Genomic DNA, 6000 nt, shown 5'->3' with positions numbered 1-6000 from the left:
TTGTTAAACTTTTTGCATTGCACTACACTATCACACGGATCACCCTTACCCTTTTAGCCTTGTTAGTACTAGCCAAGGAGACCATAGTTTCACTCGAGCTATGACGAATTGGTGAATGCTAGCACCCCATGCCCGTACCTTCGAGTATATAAAAGAGCCACAGCTCCGGCCGTTGTGCTTAATGGACAAGCTCTCGCATGGGTGACCCTTTTCCTACCCGATGAAGCCCATGAGCCATAGATTTTAACCCTAGGTACCCCGTAGATTTTTGTTGTGCTAGATTTATAACCTTACTGTTCAAACCATAATTTCTAGTGGTAGTTGAGATGAACCTAGGCCTATGCATAGGCCCAATGTGTGTATAGGCCCAAGTCCATTTCAAAACCCATGTTAAGCAAGAGGATGCTTACTTATGGTTAAACTTTAAGGATATAAATCCTTTGTTTGTGAGGGAAGGATCGTCCTTGACCACCCCCTGTTGGTGTGTCCAGTGTACCATAGCCTAGGATAGAATTTTTTTCTTACCCTGCACGTGAGAGTTGAAGGTATAAGGGGGCGAAGATTCAGTTCTGGAGTTTTTTTTTTTTTTTTTTTTTTTTTCAGTTTTGATTCAGTCTTTGGTCCGATTTTAGTTCAATTTATATGGTCTGGTTTTGGGTTCAGTTTTGGTTCTATTGGTATGGTTCGGTTTTGGTTTAGTAAAAGTAAAGGAAAAAAAAAAAAAAAAGAAAAAAAAGAAAAAAATGGTTCATTCATGCATTGCATTCATGTACATAGTATGCTTAGGTTAACCCTTAAATCCTTTTTTTTTTTAGCAAACATAGCCTCAAAACACACCAAAGAGACTTCTAATTAGGTCACTTGGGTTAGGGAATGGAAGAGACTAGTAAGGATTTCTCCTGCACTACTTAAGATGGAAAAAACTATGGCCGTGCTTGATGAAATATTGAACGCCAAGATGTTTGAGCTAGAAGAGACAATTGTGGTCAACTTTAGAAAGAGGCCCCGAGGTAGGCCAATTAAGTGGCATTAAAGTTATTGAGGTTCAAATTGTGTCTCACACCCCAAGGAGATTTTTTCCAAATCAGCCAACCCTTATCCTAAGTTTTGGAGCGTCTCAAAGTTCAAGACCTCCTACAGCTCTTAGCACCCAGACCACTACCAAATCCACTCCCACCTAGCTATGATATCAACCAATGTTGCCGGTTCTACCAAGCCCACAATCATGACACCGACTGATGCTTTCAACTTAAGCATGATATCTAAGACCTAATTGATACCAAAAGGATAATTGACCCAGAAAATCAACCCAAAAGCCCCATGCCTAGCCAAAATTTCCACCTACACTAGGTCCCTACATGATCTCCATCACCCCAAATAACCCTAACAGAATTATTGACTTTATCCAACCCATCCAAAAGCCCAATAAACTTATCCAACCCATCCAAAAGCCCAGTGAACCTATCCAACCCATCCAAAAGCCTAATGAACCTCAGTCTATAATGGTTGTTGACATTTGTGATAATTCTAGCTATGATGAGGGTCCTTTAGACGTTTTGATCAATTTTGATGAGGAGTTAGTTGCATTACAACTAGATGGTTCAGTTACACTAGTGTTTGATTTTCAAGTTGTTGGGATCTATAAAAACTAGATGGATCTAAATGTGGCTACTATGAAGAAAGGGATGAAGTTTTTTCTTAGCACAGGCCTAGAAGAAAGTATAGATGGTCTGGTGACTTTTCTTGAAATGAAGGGGTAGATCACAAGATATGGTTTGGGCTATGAGCCAACTAAAGAGGAAAAAGAGTCAAAACCTCCTAAGTTCTTGAAAGAGAGGGGCAATTATCTAGACATATGATTAAGGGTTACTACATGTGAAAGTGCTAAAGCAGAAAATCAAGACCATTGATCTAAGGATAGCATGGAAAGCTAAGCACCTAAAGTTACACTCCTAAGTTTGAGTTTGTCTTTTGTAATGCTCATAGTAGTGATACAGATGTTTCCATTTCTGATGTACTTGATGCTGATTTTAAGGCGAAGATCAACAACATGACCAGTCCTTCTGCTTACTTGTTTGATGTTTATTCTAATGGGCATATGCATGGCATTCATAATCATTTAGAATCAGTTTCTATTAATGCATCAAAATCAATCTCTATTAATTTGGGTACACCAAATAATCCTAAAGACATTAAGTTAGCTGAAGATTTAACCCAAGAAGAAAGAGATAAATTTATAGCCTTGTTAACAAAGTACCAAGAAGCACATGCCTCGAGCTTAAAATTAGATGGCTGATCCCCAAGCCAAGCTAATGTCCCCATAGGAAAAGAATGATCAAAAGTTGACTTGGCTAGTTATCCTAATGAGGAGTAAAATTTCATGCTATGAAGAATTAATAGTGGCACCTGTGGACCTAGAGGGAGAAGGAAAATGATATGAAGACATAAGGAGGTCTCTGGAAGTGAGAGAATACTCGCAATAAGCCTACAAAAGAGATAGAGCAATAATTCATAAATTAGCTGCTCAACTTACTTTAGCTGGGGGGCAATTCTATAAACTCTTATGTGTGATAGAAAAATAGGCTGAGCAAATAATGAAAGAAGTACATGCAGGAATGTGTGGTCCCCATATGAATGGAAAGGTTCTAGTTGGGAAAAAAATGTTCAAAACATATAAGGATAGGCCTGAAAAACTCCTTTATATTCTTTAAGGTTATCGTAGTACTACAAGGACATCCACGAGGGCAACCCCATTCTCTTTAGTGTATGAGACTAAAGTGGTGCTTTCCATTAAGCAAGAGGTCAAATCCTTAAGAGTGATGCTAGAAACTAAGATCCTAGAAAATAAGTGGGCCTAGAAGAGATATGAGGAACTAGCTTTGATTGATGAAAAGAGGATGTGAGCCTTATATCGTATGCAGGCTTATCAGAGGAAGATAGCTAGAGCCTTTAATAAGAAAGTGAAGCCAAGAAAGATCAAAGAGGGAGACATGATTTTGAAACAAGCTTGGCCCATCCCTTTTGATTTAAGAGGAAAGTTTACCCAAGCTAGGATGGTCCATGCATAGTCAACAAGATCTTGCTACTGTAAGAATATCAGACCTAGATGGGAATGAATTTCAAGAACCAGTCAATTTAGACAGGCTTAAATGGTACTTTGTGTGAGACAGGCCCGCTAGGCTGAAAACCTGCAAAAGGCGGTCTAGGCAAAAGTAAGGGTCAAAGAAAAAAAGAAAAGAAAAGAAAAGAAAAATGCTAGATTGAAAAGCTACAAAAGGCAGTCTAGGCAAAAGGAGAGATGAGAGAAGATCTGGATGGAAAACTTGAAAAGGCCATTTGGCAGGTTATAAAGCTTATTTCTAACTTTGAAATGTTAGAAATTTGGCAAAACTAAATGTAAGAGGGAGTAATGGTGTACCTGAATAAATAAAGAAGTTTTTATTGCATTAACCAGGAATAGGTTTTATTTAATTATGATTGTGAATGTTTGTGTCTTGAGAGATACATCAAATGATTAAGTACTTGAACTGCATTGTTTTGATTTAATCTATGTCTTCTGAGTATGACAAGATAGGTGCTTGATATGAATGCCCTGGCAATTGTCCAATTTAAAAAAAAAAAAAAAAAGAGAAAAAAGAACAAGAAAAAGAAAAGAAAAAAAGAGAGCTCGCTAAGTGGAAAACCCGAAAGGGCTGCTTAGGCAAAAGTTAGAGCAAGCCAACTGAAATGAAAACTTGAAAGAGCATTTCAGGCAAAAGTTAGGGCACAAAGAATTGAGTTCATGGAAGAGAAAGGAGTCAAGGCAGAAAAAAGTTTTGAAATAGCCGTAGAATAATGAAGCATGAGGGAGAGAAGAAAAAGAAAAAAATCAGAGGAAAATTGTATTGTGACCTTAAGGAAGTTTTTTTTGGTGAACAGCTATTTTAAAAAATTTTGAGGTTATAAAAAAGTTTTCGCAAAAAGAGGTCCCCAGAGGATTAAGTTTTTTTAGAATCTCTAGCAAAATCAGCATGCCCATGATAGAAAGCAGCATACAAGAAGCACAAAAATCACAAAAAGAGTTTTGAGACCCAGTCATCTCAATTTTTTCAAATCATGAAATAGATATTTTTTGGTAAGTCCTTAAACGTTGTTTAGGGCGCACGACATAGTTGTGTAAGGCATAGAAGAACATGCATCAACATGTCACCTGTAGGTGTATAAGGCGTAGAATAACATGCATCACCACAGTTTCAAGTGTCGAACTACGAGGGGGTCTGATTCTTCCTCAGGATAGCGAGGGGGATACGTAGGTAGTTTAGGACTGCGGTCCTAAATACGAACCCATAACATTTCATGACAGATGTTTTTTGATAAGTCCTTAGACGTTGTTTAGGGCATATGGCATAGTTGTGTAAGGCGTAGAAGAACACGCATCAACATGTCACCTGTTGGTGTATAAGGCGTAGAATAACATGCATCACCACAGTTTCAATTGTCGAACTACGAGGGGGTCTGATTCTTTCTCAGGATAGCGAGGGGGATACGTAGGTAGTTTAGGACCGCGGTCCTAAATACGAACCCACAACATTTCATGACAGATATTTTTTGGTAAGTCCTTAGACGTTGTTTAGGGCATATGGCATAGTTGTGTAAGGCGTAGAAGAACACGCATCAACATGTCACCTGTAGGTGTGTAAGGCGTAGAAGAACATGCATCACCACAGTTTCAAGTGTCGAACTACGAGTGGGTCTGATTCTTCCTTAGGATAATGAGGGGGATACGTAGGTAGTTTAGGACTGCGGTCCTAAATATGAATCCACAACATTTCAAATCACACAGTTACCATTGTCATGAGACCGTAGCTAGTCTCATGACACAGAGTGTATCGACAGAGCAAGATACACTCAATTTTCACATGACACAGTTATCAATGTTATGAGACCGTAGCTAGTCTCATGATGCAGAATGTATCGACAGAGCAAGATACACTCATTTTTCACATGACACAGTTATTACTGTTATGAGACCGTAGCTAGTCTCATAACATAGAGTATGTCGATCGAGCAAGATATACTTGATCCTCATAGCCAATGTTTCATAGTTATTAGAAATTTGAGTTTCACTTTGACGAAACTTGAGCAATGCTTTCGCATTGATTTCAACTTTCGCCAAAGTGGGGGGCAAACTGTAGACCCTTATTTTGTGATGAGTATGTGCATTGAGGCCGTGGGAAACCCGATGATGAAAAATTATATGACTGTAAGATGTAATTGGAGGCATGAAGCTGAATTATTAATTCCGTGGCATGATCTTGAAAAAAATAAAAATAATAATAAAATTTTGGGGAAATTAATTTAATTAAATTTAAATAAAATTTTATTTTGTTTAAATTTAATATGGGTAGTTCTTAAATGGATCTAATTAAGTTTAATTGGGCTCTATGGGCCTAAGAAAGTCTAGTTAGGAATTTTAAATGGGACCCATTTAATTATTTTCTAAAAATTAAAATAACAAAATATCTCTCTCCTCCTTGACCCCACTCTCTTCCTCACTCCCTATTGGTGCCTTCCATTTTTTCCTGTCTTCCTATTGGTTGAAACACCTCTCCCATATCCCAGTCTTATTCGAATTCTGCAATCGCAGTTGTTTAAGTCATCTAAACTTTATCACCCTAAGACTCCAAATCCTACCACACCTCTTCCTCATTCCCTATTGGTGCCTTCCATTTTTTTCTGTCTTCTTATTGGTTGAAACACCTCACCCATATCCCAGTCTTATTCGAATTCTGCAATTGTAGTTGTTTAAGTCATCTAAACTTTATCATCCTAAGACTCCAAACCCTATCACACCTCTCTCCCAAAACCCTATAAATACCCTACTAGAGAAGAGAAGAAAGGGAGGATGGGAGAAAAGAGGAAGAGAAAATTTAGAGCTATAAGAAATTTAGAGATATTTAAGACTCTTTGAGTTCTTCCTTATTTTTTTCTTTTCTTCAAAAAGATTTTCATACAAGATTT

This window comes from Hevea brasiliensis, chromosome 5 (genome assembly GCF_030052815.1).
Source record: "Hevea brasiliensis isolate MT/VB/25A 57/8 chromosome 5, ASM3005281v1, whole genome shotgun sequence".
NCBI lineage: Eukaryota > Viridiplantae > Streptophyta > Magnoliopsida > Malpighiales > Euphorbiaceae > Hevea > Hevea brasiliensis.
Note: the sequence above shows the minus strand (reverse complement) of the source record.